This window comes from Sceloporus occidentalis, unplaced genomic scaffold (genome assembly GCF_023333645.1).
Source record: "Sceloporus occidentalis isolate IW3139 unplaced genomic scaffold, rSceOcc1.0.p SCAF_7, whole genome shotgun sequence".
NCBI lineage: Eukaryota > Metazoa > Chordata > Lepidosauria > Squamata > Phrynosomatidae > Sceloporus > Sceloporus occidentalis.
The window spans coordinates 88078559-88094663 of NW_028316987.1; the positions used below are offsets into that span (position 1 = coordinate 88078559).

General features: G+C 39.9%; 1 protein-coding gene across 3 annotated transcripts in view; it reads right to left on the bottom strand.

The window, feature by feature from the left end:
- DPP6 (dipeptidyl peptidase like 6) overlaps window positions 1-16105 on the bottom strand; it is a 622884-nt gene that overhangs the window by 527801 nt on the left and 78978 nt on the right. The window lies entirely within an intron of this gene.

Below are 16105 nucleotides of genomic sequence, written 5' to 3' on the forward strand. Positions count from 1 at the left end.
GGGTAGGCATTTTCATTTATATAGCATCATTCATCAGAGGATAACCAATAGCAAGTACATTTCTATACTGCTTACCTATGTACTAAGTGGTTTACAAAGTGTAAGCTAATTACCCTCAACAAGCTGGGCATTCATTTCAGTGATCTATGGAAGGATGCCAGGCTGAGTCGATCCTGAGCCCCCGGCTGGTATTGAATCATAACCTTGTAGTTTGTGAGTGAGTGGCTGCAGTACAGGGCTCCATGTATTCCTCTAAGCACTAATAAATTAAATTTCCCACACAACATCCTTGGAAGACAGGAAGATATCACATTCCCATTTTACAAATGGACAAAGAACAGTTAACGTTAATAAAGGTTCAGCCCACAATGGGGATCTGCTTTTGTTTTTTGATATTAAAGGTATGCTGTGGTTTGTCTCAGGAGCCAACACAAGCTGGATCATACAAGGCTACTTTATACAAAGAAGCTTTATCCTTCAACCTAAGTAGTTTGTTTAGCATCATACTTTAGGGAAACTGAAGGAGGTGGTCATGTAAAACCAGATGAACCTGATGATATAGGATGGGCAACATACCAACAAATGTGATTTATATGGCTTGGACTTTGCAGAAGTTGTGCTTGTCGTCTTGACTGGTAACAGTTTGGATAAGTTTCAGATTTCATCTACCAATCAGAAGATAATGTCTTTTACTAAATGCATGACACAATGATAGAGAGAAAGGATGTATCTCTACATATCCTTTACTTTGTTCGAAAAACAGTGAAATAAGCTTTTAATAATCTGAAGATACTTTTAAATCCATGCATGTAATAAATCTGTTCTATACTCAGTGTTAGCTAGTATAGTATTTCTGCTTACTTAAAATGTGCTCTTCTGCTGGCATCAGCTGCTGCAAACTGCAACCCAGTTCAAACTGAAATGCAAGTGACTAGTTCAATACTGTTTTTTGTTTGTTTGTTTCCAGATACTTAATGATTTTAGCCTTTGGGTCTAAGTTGAGCAGAACCCTTCCAGCATAGGTCAGGGTTCAGAAAATGTACGAAATCAATAACAAACCATAGAAATTAAAACAAATCACAGTTCAGAATCTAGCAAAACTTTTGTATCTACAGATTTCAGCTGTTTAAACAGCTCAACTACTCAGTTGCTTAAACAGCTCAATATTACGAATTCAACAAGTGGCCACAAAAATAAAAATGAGAATACTCTGAAGTAACATTTGGTTGACAAATGTCTTGTTTACCTCAAGCAAATTTCCACTCAATGTCCCACTCTTAGTGGATGGATTTATTTTTCTAATGAGAGGCTTCTGTTGTCTCTTCAAGCCAGAAAGCAATGCCAGCTTTTAACAAAAACATGTTAATAACACAGACCATTCATTGTTAATTTAAATCTACCAAGCAAAGTATTCACCAGTAGTTAACACACCTCAACAGAATCTGGTTGGAAAAGACTGGTCTCAGGCTTTCCCCCTTTTATACCTACATTGCACCTGCTGTGTCTTTCCTGCATTTTGTAGATTGCAAATCCTTTAGGCAAACACTATGTTTCTTCTGTATTCTGCACAGCACCTCACACTTCACAGGCCTATTGCCTGAATCTTTAACAAAGACATTTGTCTACAAGACAGTTGCCTTACACTGTATTATTAAATGTGCAGAATGGCTTCCTTTTAAAATTATTGTGGCAGAAGCAAAGAGATAAAAGCTACACTGGAAGTTATCCAATCTGAGGTGCTTATTTTATACACATGTACTTATCCAATGTCTTGCCCATTAAAAGATGCTCAAGAAGAAAGCTTAGTCAACTCAGATAAATGCTAGATAGGGTTCTATGTCTAGATCATATAAATAGGAAAGGAACCCACAATAGGTGGAAATTCCTGAATAAGGAGTTACTACTGTTATAACAAACAATTCCAAGGCGAGAGAGAATGCTTGGAGACGTCTTTAAAAACAAAAAGACAGTGTGGCTTCACAAAAGTTCAGCAATGAGCTGAAAATGAAAAGGTCATTTTTAACAAATGGAAGGAAAGGCAGCTAATGAGTTGAGACTGGTGAAGGACCAGTGAAAGTAACAAAGGACCCCCCCCCCCCATGCTCAAAGAACAGCAATAAGGGGGGAAAATGCAGGTCTGCCACTCAGTAGGAAAAGTTAAAAGTTAACATCAAAAAGAGAGAGCAGCAGCTCCAAAGGCAGAGGGAGACAAGCCAGATGCCTGGGCCCATAAAGGCTCTCTTTCCACCCCTCACACCTCAGAGGAGCAGCTCCAAAGGCAGAGAGAGACATCAAAAAGAAGACAGAAGCTTGTATTTAGATCCTGTCTCACAGAATTACAAAGTTAGAAGGGGTCTCATAGGCCAGTGAGTCCCACCCGCCCGCCCCCCCCAATGTAGGAGCTCCCAATGTGCAATCTTGCATTAAGTGGTGAATGGTGTGGACGGCAGTACAAATTTCATACAGAGTCAATAAGGAGTTGACCACATGTGCATGTATGCACCTTTAAGTCACCTATCGACCTATGGCAACCCTATGAATTTAATAGGGTTTTCTTAGACAAGGCATAGTCAGAGGGGCTTTGCCAGTTTCTTTTACTAAGGGATTACAGTACATTGATATGTTAGGAACTTTTGCCCACCAACTCTGACCACTCCTGCAGAGTGAGAAGCTACACAACTGGCAATGCCTCATCTTGGATTAGTGCTCAATTTGACTCCCTCTATAACTGGGATGTATAACTGCCTGTCATACTAAGGCACAGTATAACTCATGTAATTTCCCACCTTCTTTGTACCGTCAGCATGAATCACTTTTGCTTCCAGATAATATATCTTACAATGTCCAGTGAAATTAATTTAATGTTCTTCACACCATCGCTGCTTCCCGCCTTTGAGGACATGGAGGCTATGCTTAATTATTCTTCCAGGAAAGTGTTTAACCAGACTGTCTCGTTAATATTAGTACTGTTAAATAATTTTTATACATGAGAACAAACTGTGTCAGTTCTTTTTAGGACAAGATCTATACACAATGAATTCACCAATGTGAATAAGACAAAAATTAAATCAGATAGAAAAGTTTGGTGATAGTAAAGATAGGGCGAGTATATAGGCAAAAGTAAGCCAAGGAAAGCAACATGTATCCAAAGCAAGACAAAAAATGAAGCTCTGAGAAGGATAAATGCCAGCCTAAAGATCCTAACAGAACGTTTGTTATTACAACATTAGTAGGAGATGCTCTTACAAAATGTTGAACACAGATGGGCAGATTAGCATTAGGCTATTGTGTTTGTGATGGATTTTCTTCTTAAAGTTAGGGTCTAGAAATACATACATAAACTATAAATACATACAGGCTGATCCTATGAGCGACAGGCCAAGAAAGCTGCTCTTACAACTGTGGTGCTTCATGGTCTTAGACCTCTACTGTTGCAAACGCAGCTGCACTAGTGAGCACATTCTCCAATAAAATGGGTCATGCAAGAACAAGCACATCCATCTGCATGGAATAAGCACAACTCAAACTACCTGCGACACCATCACCATGATTAAGATTAATTTGGACCATTCAGGATAACCATTCTATCCAGCACCTTTTCTATGAAATCCTAGTACAGTTCCACTCCCATACGTATTGAGATGACACCCTGTGGGAATGAACAACCTTTCATTCATATGGATAATGGAAAACTTTCACTGGGTGACTTCTGGAGTATTTTCTGACCCTATGGCAATTCCAGTATACTTCAGGAGTCCCAAATATCTCATTTCTACCAGATTGTTTCTGACTGTAAATGAAGGGAATGCCACAGTACCCAAACACCCAGAGACAGTAAACACATGTTCACATGAAATAAAAAAAATTGTTCTGAGTAGCTGACACAGCTTCTTTTGTGCAAAAATAAATAAATAAAATAATGTAACCAATACAGTATAATTTTTGTGTCCTAAAAATATGACCAGTTACTGACAAATGAAATAAAGCCAAACCTAGTTGCAAACTCCCTCCAAAATAGGAAATGGATGTAAATCTTAAGAAAACAACTGTTTTTATTTACTTGCAGGAACATCTAGCAATACTAGCATTATGGAGAAATTGTCTTCTTGGTTCCCTCCCTAATGGAGAAAAATCTTCCACAAAGAAGAGCTAATCTTTATGCCAGCCACTCTACTTCCACAATAACCAGAGTGCGTTCCTTGGATGTTGCACATGGTTCATTGATGTTTATCTTATCTCCTGCCCAATTACAGATGTAAAGAGAGAGGTATAGCTTATTCAGTATAATGATTAAGTCTTCAGAATTGGCAGAAGATCTGCTAGCCAAACTGGTAAAAAATTTGTTTCCCACCATATTTCATCCATTGTGGAAATATTGTTTAACTAGTGTTATCAATATACTGTAATCAAGCTGAGCTTCCTGTGGAACATCAGGCTGTCTGCCCAAATAAATTTATCCCTTAAGAGGCTATATCTTGGCACTGGAACAGCACAATTTTATGCCAGACTTTCCTTTTATCTGATGCATACTGCCAATCATAGCCTATCTGATCATTAGTGGCTAGATCCATCCCTGGTGGTTCTATGTTCTAAGCTGCTCAACAAACATTGCCCATGTGTCTTGAAAAGATAGCTAGTTTATCAGTAACTAGAATCATCCTTCTTGTATCCCTGGTAAGTACCTTGTAAGCATACAAAATCTCTTCAAGCTCATCATTGTGCTCAAGAAACAGAGGCCTTGGATTGGCTAGCACTTCCAGCAAGGCCACACAGTGCCAATGAAATCCTTGCAGCAAGAACAGCAGACCAGTGTGTGTCTTCGGCTGAGTAATCTTAAAGGGTTCCAACAGTTCGACACAGTTTTAACAGTGTGGTTTCCTCTTATTCTATGCCCTAAATACACACGATTCCGCTCTGTTTGGATTATGGAATAAATAATGTTTTCCCCAAGGAAGAGTTTTAAAAGTTCCAGCACTGTTTTTTTCTTCTACTTTGCATCCTTCTTTGGGCCAGGGAGTTACCAAATGATGTTTCTGAATGCTGAATGGTTAACTATCTGTGGATGTCTACAGCAGATCTTTCCTTTCCTGCCTCTCACATTACTATCTGCTTCTTTTCATATATTCCCAGGATCAAGTAAGTGTGTCCTTCCTGCTCTCTTATCTCTGAGCGGGGCAGAGGGCTCGTTTCTCATGCAAGCCTTCTCACCAATCTCTCTGAGTCATACTTTCAACCACAAAACGGCATGGGACACTTTTTTTGTCTCAATACATTACAAGGGACAAAATAGTATTGGAACTGCAAATTGTAATAGGTTTACGGCTGTCACAACAGTATCACAATTGTAAAATGTAACAGATTTCTCCCCATAGAGATGTCTAATGTGAAGTTGAAGGTTTTCGTGGCCAGCATCCATAGTTTTCTGTGGGTTTTCCAGACTATGCGGCCACGTTCTGTAAGAGTTTATTCCTGATGTTTCACCTGCATCTTCAGAAAATGGTGGCATGGAGGTATGTGGGGTATATATGCTTATGTGACCCTTGGTTGGGAGGAAGTGATTTATATGTTAATCTGTGTGTTGGTCTGTTATTGAACCCAGCCACATAGCCCAGAAAACCCACAGGAAACTATGTAACAGGTTTATTGGGACAATTTATGTTCCCACTGTTTTTGTTGGTTAAAAATATACATGACAGGTGACTGAAACTTGGGTAATTATACAGTGTGTGAAATACTTAAATATTTCATTCCCTGCCTTCTTTTCCATCTCCTCCTTCTGTTGCCTTCCCAACAATGAAACTGACATTGTAAGTCCCTTAGGATAGAGATGGAGATGGGAATTGTGCAGCCCTCTCCGCAAAGTTTTGACTGCAACTCCCAACAGTCAGCACAGCAGACAGTGAAAATGCTGGATGTTGCAATCCATCAACATTTGTAAGACTATATTACTTCCACCCCTGCACTGAGGTCTTTACTTGCGCACTGATAGGACCTTACAGTTTGACATTAGAACAAGAAAATTTGTGATAGACCAAGATAAGCCTGTGTTACCTACTGAAATTAGGAGTAGCTTTCTGGATTTAATAGCCCAATAGCTAAACTCTTTTCAAGCCAGAAGACTATGGGTTAAACTTCAGACCATTCACAATGCATATATTCGGTCACAGAACTGTTATTGTTGTCTTGAAGGAGTGGCAGTAGAAAACTTATGTACTTGGCCTTCGACTGATCTCCTAAAGCTCTTCTCTGTAATGTTAATACAGTACAACAAGTGTTGCAATTAAGTATTCAAATATTATGCAAAATGTTTGGCAACTTGTACATGCCTTATTAACTTGTTGTTTTGTTGTTGGTTTTGGTTGAGATTGTTGTTGTCCTGTTGTTGTTTTTGAAGAGACAGTTAATAAACAGACAGCTCTAGAAACTTTCACGAAGTGTCACATTTTTTGGTATCTGGAAGGGCTGTCTGCTAAAGAAGGATGGCTTATAAAGCCTTGCAATGAAAATAGATTATATGCAATTTCCAACATTTCTGTGATTGGAGACTAGATCTTGGCTGGAATTTTTTAAATCAAAACACCAAACTGCCATGAAAAGTTTTGCTAACCTTTTTTGGAAAACATGATTATTTTAAATGAATAAGTCTATACAGTTGGTGGGAGGAAACAGTTCTTCTCTACTAAGGGTTATGCTTCTACCCATGTTCTTGTGAAAGTAATTTTCAGCCTCTAGAGCATATTATAAGAAAGCATTAGCAAAAACATTTTTCACACTCTCATAATTAGGTTTTCATTTCTGGAGAAGGAGAAAAAGCAGCAATTCAAAGCCTACTCATGGGAAGCAGTCATTCCTTTATCTCTTACCGGCAACCTGTTCAACAGACATACTGTAGAAAAACAATTGTGAGGTGCCTTTAAAATATTCTACTTTCATTTCCATAAAGGGATCAAAACAGAAATCCTACAGAAAATGTTAAGAGATGCACATATTTGCCCTATATATTGTTAACAAAAAGAAAAAAACTAAATGTACATCTGTGACTATAAAATATAAATGCAGAGGAGAGTAATTTGCTGGTAACCATAACCAAGTGCACTCTGTGACCAAACTCTGTTTGCTGTATAATATGTAAATACTTCATGGCTTCATCTAAAGTCAGTTAATCAATACATAAGAGTTTAGCATAAGTACTCACTCAGGGAAATTTCTCATTGGCATCTAAGATTTCCATAATTCATCTATCTTTATTTCTATCTTCTGACTTATATTACCACCTGAAAACTGAATCTCTTTGAGGAGAGAGCCATTTCATTATTTCCATTACCAATGAATGGGAAATGCCACAATATGTAGCCCCATTTTGTATAGTTTGAATACATTTTCTCCCACCTGCTCTGTTGCATAACTGAAATAATGTATAATTACAAATAATAGTTTTAGCATGTGTACACAATATTATGAGAGAGATTTGGGGGTTGTTGTGTGCCTTCAAGACATTTTCAACACGTGGCAACCCTAAGCTAAACTATCCTGAAGTTTTATTTACAAAATTTGTTCAAATGGGGTTTGGTTGAGCAGGGACTCAAATCCTGGTCTACAGAGATGTAGTGCAATGCTCAAACTACTACACAGTGCATACCTTTGAGGAAAGAGGAGATGAGTATGATTTATGTGCTAAGATTAGGTTTACAGTGTCAATACACTCTAAATATTATCTATGTGTTAAACTGTGTGAACATTTTGAACTACACCAGTTGTCCTTTTCTACTTCTATGTTTACTTTTCACGATATCCTTATTTTATTTCTCTCTCTCTCAACCTCTATTTTGCACTTTCTATTATGTTAGTCTGAATGGATTGCTCCATGCAAGACATAGGTAGGACTGTTTATTAAGTCTCCCAAGTGTGTTGCTATCCTGCTGTGGGTTTCCTTTAGACTTTTTGTTAGCCAGTGTGGGAAAAGAATGATGAACCAGCATGGCTTTTCAAATGTTCTTATCAGTTCTAAAATTGCTGTATTCTTCCACCCCAAAAACCTGAGAACCAGTGTGGCATAGTAATTTAAGTGATGGACTATGACTCTTGGAGACCAGGGTATTGGTCCCCATTCAGCTATGAAAATCCACAAGGTGATGTTGGGCAAGTCACAGTCTCTCAGCTTCAGAGGAAGGCAAAGGCAAATCTCCTTTGAATAATTCTTGCTAAGAAACCCCCATAATAGTTCGCCTTAGAATCATAGACTCATAGAGTTGGAAGAGACCACAAGGGCCATCCAGTCCAACCCCCTGCCATGCAGGAAATCACAATCAAAGCATCCCCAACAGATGGCCATCCAGCCTCTGCTTGAAAACCTCCAAGGAAGGAGACTCCACTACACTCCGGGGGAGTTTGTTCCACTGTCGAACAGCCCTTACTGTCAGGAAGTTCCTCCTAATGTTGAGGTGGAATCTCCTTTCCTGTAGCTTGCATCCATTGCTCCGGGTCCTAGTCTCTGGAGCAGCAAAAAACAAGCTTGTCCCTCCTCAATGTGACATCCTTTCAAATATTTAAACAGGGCTATCATATCACCTCTTAACCTTCTTTTCTCCAGGCTAAACATACCCAGCTCCCTGAGTCGTTCCTCATAGGGCAAGGTTTCCAGACCTTTCACCATTTTAGTCACCCTCCTTTGGACACGCTCCAGTTTCTCAATGTCCTTTCTGAATTGTGGTGCCCAGAACTGGACACAATATTCCAGGTGGGGCCTGACCAGAGCAGAATACAGTGGCACTATTACTTCTCTTGATCTAGACACTATACTTTTATTGATGCAGCCTAGAATTGCATTGGCCTTTTTAGCTGCCGCATCACACTGTTGACTCATGTTCAACTTATGGTCTACTTGGACTCCTAGATCTCTTTCACATGTACTTTCATTCAGCAATGTGTCTCCCAACCTATATCTGTGCATTTCATTTTTCTGCCCTAAGTGCAGTACCTTACATTTCTCTGTGTTGAATTTCATTTTGTTAGCTTTGGCCCAGCTTTCTAGTCTATTCAGATCATTTTGAATGTTGGTCCTGTCCTCTGGAGTATTAAGGGTCACCATATGTTGGAAACGAATTGAAGTCACACAACAACAAAAATAACCTGTTCCAGAAATCCACGTTCCTCTTTTAAACATCAATACAATGGTCAGAGAAGTGTGTTCTAGTGGTTTGAGTGATATACTAGGACATGAAGATACTGAAGTACCATTATATTGATTCTACTCCGATTTATTTATTTATTTTATAGAAATTCACTGAGTGATCTTGGTCAAGTCCAATTCTCCCAGCCTTAGATGAATCCAATGATAAATCTTCAGTGACAAAAACATGCCAAGAAACCCCTAGGATAGAATTGCCATAAATTGATATTGACTTGAAGACAGATTATAACAACAAATACAAGGGAATCTATACATAAGAGAAGGACAAAACTGATATGTATCTTTAACCACATTTAATCACAAAGAGCAACTGAAGGGGGTCCAAAGCAGCATGCTTCTCAGTATCAGTTGTTGAGGAACACAAAAGGGAATATGCATGAGAAGGAGCCAGCCTTTGGGCTTCCCACAGTCATCTGATTACTTGCTATGAACTGGCTAACCCAGTATGACTCTTCTTTTCAATTTACTGCATTACAGCAAAGGGGGTAGTCCTATATGTCCACATATGGAGGTGCAATTGCTTTGCTATACTAATGGTTTCACATTACAGTTCTGTATGGTTCTACAGATCTCTCTACAACCTGTAACTATTTAACATTTATTTATAAGTCTTGCAGAACCTTCACAGAAAGTTCCTACTATAGCTGTAAGATGGACAGAAGACCTGCAATTGCAATAACTCACAAGGGCCGCATTCCCACTATGATTTAAAGAGAATTGCTGATCGGGTTATATGACCATCGTTCCCATTTGAAACTGGTTCCGATCCTGCTGTGATTGGTTTCAATCATGATGAAGCAAGGCAAAAACCCGCACTTTCCCGACACTAGTTCTTTTGCCGTTCTTTTGAAAAAAGTTGATTCCAAAGCATGTTCAACAAATGGGAACAACGGACCTGAATCACATCATTCTAGACAGGAGAAACTAACGGCAGAGGGGTGTTTACCATCCCTCCTCAGTTTTTGGTAGATCCACAATCCCCCCCCCCCCCCCTTTCAGTTCTGCCTTTGTGCTTGTGGTGTGACCTATGGGCACATGATTTTTTTAAAAAAAAAATTGATAGAAGATCCGATTAATTGATTTTACAACTACTTGCAATTACTCAGGCAGCAAGCCAGATGACTGGGTCGATGGCAGCTCAGTGAGACAAGTAGTCACAAAACCAATGAAAAGAATCTTCTATCAATTTTTTAAATATATATATATATATAGCTCCCAAGCTGGGCTTCTGCATACATCACTGATGACACACAGATGAGTGACATGCATTTTGAAGTGGTAGAAACTAGTGGAGACAACAATTGTGCCAAAAAAGAAGCGATTACAAGGGGGTAATGAAAAGATCCACTTTCCTAGTAGGAACGACGGACATTTTGGAATAGATTCACCAACATGGAGCAAAGGCGAATCGCAAACCGGTTTAAATGTAAGTGGGAATGGGGCCAAGAACTAGTAAGTTGTCCCACCAAAAAAAGAAATGGGAAGCAAAGAACCAAGATGTCTTTCTGCACTACCAGATGTCAGGGTTGGGAACAGGGGTGATGGCAGGCCAGAATTTTCTTGGAAGAGACAGGAATAAATGTGTTCTCTTCAGAAACTGCCATGACTCCAGCCCAGTGTTTGAGAGATGCCTTTACTGAAAGAGACAGAGAATGTTAGACTAAATTCTGACCTCAATTAAGCCTGTTTCACTTCAGTAAAAGCATTCTCCCTTCAGGTGCCAAGTTTATAGCTCGTTACAAGTGGATACAACTGCATAAATTTCAGTACCATTGTGCCTTTTTGGAAGTACAGCTCATTGATTTGCAAAAGGTGTCAGTAAGGGTAGTGTTTAGTCGCATAGGGTTTATTACTGCTCTAATGCTCAGCTCACTACACAAATCATAGCCAACTCCTCCTTCCTTTCAGGTATACAAGGGAACTTAAATTCAAGTTCAGACGCTCATTCTGAACATGATGGCCTTCCAGGTTTAAAAAGCTAAAGGAACTGAAGGGGGACTACACACACACACACACACACACACACACACACACACACACACACAGAGTTCTACTTTTCTGCCAAATTTATCAAACAAAATATGAAATGGTAGGAAGTTAAAAACCCATTAAAAGTAATTAGTAAGGCTATCAAATGAATAAATGATAGCATGAAAAGGAGTTTCTTCCAGCAGAAAATTATGTTCTGTTGCCAACCATCAAAGCCTTCTTCCTGAATAAAACAGTATTTTAAGTTAAAGGAAGACAATCATATTGACAAATCTGAATAAATAAGGTAAAAAGAAGAGCGGAATGAAACAGGAGGACATTTAGCTTATATGAAAGGGAAAGTGGCAGAGCAAGAATGCTGACCTTTAAATATTTAAAACATTATGAAAATGAAGTAAGTGAAGAATTATTCACTCCATCTGCTGACGTTTAAGAGAAAGGGCAATGTTGCAGGAGATTCAGCTATACAACCAACCCAGGGAAGCTAGCAAATTGAACATGAAACCAAAGACAGATCCTACTTCTTCAGTATGGAAGATTCCTCACTTCTCTAGTGGTGAGAGAAAAGAAATCCCAGCCCTGTGCCACTCACACCAAATCTCCAAATATCAGCAATTCTTGGTTTTGATTCTTCTGAAAGCTTTAGCACTTCTGAAAGTTTAAAGAATGTATGGTGCTATTCATGATGACATTCATCTACCCAGAGCTTTTCCTTGTTTTTATTTTCCTTTTCTGACACTGCTTGACCCATCCTCCACAATGAAGACATGAGTGTCATTTTCAAAGTAGGAACCATGTTAGTCTCTTGCAGCATAAAAAGAGAAGAGGGGGGAGGAATGTAGCAACATGTTTTTCTGTACTGCATCTGAAGTAAGTTTATATCCACGAAAGCTCACGCTAACAATAAAAATCAGTTAGTCTTGCTGCATTCCTTAACAAACCCATGAATGAATCATAACCACAACTATGCTCACAGTTATGAACAATATGGTGTAGTGAGTAGAGCACTGGAAAATCCTGGGTTAAGTCTACCTTAACAATGATGCTTGTGCTGGTTGCTATTTCCCAGCCTAACTTGCTTCTCAGGGTTGCATGGAGACTATAAATTGGGAGTGGGCAATACCTGTATGCCCACTTGAGCTTACTGGAGGAAAAGTGGGATATAAATGTAACCAACACAAAAACTATAGGGAAAGGAAAGAAAATATTCCCCATTTGTGAAAGTAAGAATGGCTTCATTTTCTCCTTCTCCACATTTGCAAACAGCTGTACTTGCCACAAACACAGCACAAAAACAGGAAGAAGAACAGTGTTCTTTGTATCCAGTGTCATTGATTAAAATAAACACACTAATAAATTTCAGTTCTTTAACACATGTGTGAGTGTCTGCTTGGAGAGTATAGCCTTTGGGTTTATCAAGGTGTGCAGCTGTCTTATGAACGGAGTTTCCCACTAACAACAAGATAGCATTTTGTGTTGCAAAACAAATCATGATATACAGAGTCAAGATGCTGATTATGTTCTCTATTAGAACTTTATGCATAGAATCATACTGGTTAATCTCAACTAGAGCAAACCCACTGAGTCAATTGTAAAATAGTAAGTCAACATGTAGGTAAATCCAATTGATTCAACAGCTTAGTACTTCTAGTTCAGACTAACAGGATTTATGCCTGAGAGTTTATTTTTAAAAAAGTAATTGATTACATGAAAGCAAACCTGTGGCCATTTACTGAAGCATTCTGCTAAAAGAATGAACTGAAAGCTTTGCAACCTTTGTGAAATTCCCTCTGCTAGGCTGATGAATGAGGGAGAATTCAACAGAATAAAAATAGATGCTTTTCCAGGTATACCTGTGGGAGAATATTCCAGAGGCAAGAATGGATGTGCCAGTTTATATGTACGTCCAAGTTATATTTTCTTCAAATAGTGATTTAATCAAGGATTTGTTGTTGCTGTTGTGATTAGAAACTTCTAAAAAAAAATAAGGCGTTTGAAACATAGTTACAGGGTATTCATAACAAGACAACAGGGAGCATTACACATTTTGTACAGAGTAACTCATCCACTTGTAAGAATGGAGCAGTTCAATTTAACAAGAAGTTTTCAATGAGAGAAAGAAAATCAATATGTACTTAGCTAGTTGTCAGAATGTTAACCTTTGCTGAGAGCATTTGAAAGAATACCACCCGTGAAACATTTGAATGACTGGTGGCTTTCCGCAATTAGCAGGTAAATGTGCATTCATGAGTGAAAGAAACACGCTTAAGACTTTTGGAAGGAATAATATAATTTACTCCATGGATAGCATATAAAAGGCTACATGTTCCTAACAGATGAAGCAGTGTTTATAGATAGATTACAAGGATCATGGGGAACTCCCAGCAATATAGATATAGAGAGAACTATAGTTAGGCTCCAACAAATACTCAGAATGTTTTCTAGATAAAGACATTAATACACAACTGTTTAAAAAACTGTACAGTCTTCAAAGAGCCCTAGCATTTAACACAGTAAATAACTGTTGTTGGTTTTTAAAGGAAAAAAAGCTGTAAGTATGCTACAGAAATATCGAAAGTTTAGACTCAAGTAGACCAAAAACACACCAATCTTTGAGACTTTGGAAGTGTTAATGTTTACTAACAGCCATATGGCCCCAAACCCCACCTCTTTTAAAATTAAACAACCCAATCTAGCAGGTAATCATGAGCTGCCAGCATTGTGCTGTTGTTAATACTGCAATTGTCAACTAATCTTGGGTTAAAAAATTGGAAACTGTTTTGGAACATCAAAAAGCAGAAATACCTTTGTCAGCCATAAGAAAAATTCCAAAATCCGTATTAGAGCCAAACAGTTCATTTATTAAGCCAACCCAAAAGATCATGAAAATGGAAATTTGGGGGTCCAAAACTCAGCAGTACCAGGAAAACAGATCCCACCAAAAGTGCAGCAAGCAACACTCCTGATCCATTGCTCAAGGCTTCAAAAGTAGACAACTGGGGAATTGATGGAGTCTGTGGAAATCAGCCAGTTTTAGCACCAATTTTAAACAGAAAATCGATCCAACTGCATTTGGCTCCTGCTATACAGCCATGTTCTTAGTTCATTCACTGTGTGACCTAGAATTAAGTGGGTGGATCTGTGCCACCTGAACAAAACTTACAGCGACATGGTTTTGTTTTGTTTTTCTTTTCCTTTTTAAAGCCTGCAAGAATGAACATTGCTTTTAAATCCAGGAGTAATATAACCCCCCTCTTTCCCACTGCTTTCTAACTGCTGAGATTATTAAAAGATAATGGTTCCTTTGAGATACATACACATACATATATACACAGCACATACATTAATACTCTGAAACAGGGTGTGCAAAGTAGGCTAATGCTGTAGTAGAATCAGACAGTGATCGTGTCTCAGGTCGTGAATGGTTCTTAGAGGCTGCATCCATACTGGAGAAATAACCCAGTTTGGCACCGCTTTAACTGCCCTGGCTCAAGGCTATGGAATTCTGGGAGTTGGAGTTTGTTGTGGGCCCACTCCAACTCCCAGAATTCCATAGCCTTGATCCAGAAAAGCATTAAAGAGGTGCCAAACTGGGTAATTTCTCCAGTGTGGATGCAGCCTTACCAACCCAGGCAAAAGGAGCTCCAGTGACCTTTAGAAGAGCAGCTAGGAAAGGAAGGGAAAGGAATATACCTCCAACAGACTGAGAACTTCCGCTTCAAGTATTTTCTCTCAAGCAGAAACATGCACACAGCAAGAGAGAATGGTGCCCACAATGAAGGTGGCAACAATCATTCATGCTTAAACTGTTTGCCCAAGTTTTCCTTGCAGCCTTCTTCCTTGGAGTCACAGGTCACATAACCTTCTGGATGAGAGTGACCAGCTTTTGGGAAGGAGGGGGAAACAAGAGAGGAAGCCCCATGCAAAAGAACCTGATTGGGCCCAAAGCCTTGCTCCTTTTCCACAGCAAAGAAGACCACACCAAGGGTGAAAGGGCACCAGATACTTGGGCTGCTGGAGGTCTCTCAAAAGTAAAGGCAGACCTCTCCGCCTCCAGTGACACTCCCCAGCCATTCATTTAGAGACAGATATGGGCATGCCAGCTTACAAGGGCCGGGCAGAAGAAAAGCAACGCAACCAACAAGTGAGGCTTCCTTCTTTTTAATTTTTCCCATCAAGTTTTAAAAAACAGATACCCAAACACCTGTGAGCAGATTTAGTGCCACCCCATTGCTCACGCCACAAGGATGCCCCCCCCCCCGTGTGTGCCTGCAGCCACACAAATAAGCGAGGCAAGCAGTACATCATGCCCCCCCACAAACAACAGAATGACCCCACCGAAGACCCATCCACACAGATCCCCCCCCCCCTTTCCTCCTCTTCAAATCGAAGCAGGAGGACAAAACAGGTGCCTTGCCACCAGCCCAAGATGGCATCCAGCGCCCTGGAAGAGAGCTCGCCGAACGTTGTGCATAGAAGAAGAAGAGGAGGAGGAGGAAGTATCCAGCCCTGAACAGCTGGCTGGGAAGAGAGGATTGTGGGATGGAAGGAAACAATGGGTGGGGGGAGGAGGGGAAAGGGAGACCCTATCGATCCACCCAGCCTAGTCCTCAAGTTGGCAAAGTTGGGTGCGCGCAGCAGTGATGGTGATGAAGGTGGTGGGTCTTCATCATCTGCCCAGGTTCAACACCTTCATCTCCAGACATCTTGAAATCCTGGGTCGGGGAGGGGAAGGCCCAGGGCGGCCCCTTGACCCCAGCCATGGAGCCCTTCCCTTTGCACCTTGGTTTGCCACCCAGTGCAAGCAAGACAGCAACAGAAGCGCTTCTCGAAAGACGGGCCATTGAGTGGAGAGAGAGGGGAAGGAAGGAAGGAAGGAAGGGAGGGAGGGAGGAAGGAAGGAAGGAAGGAAGGAAGGAAGGAAGG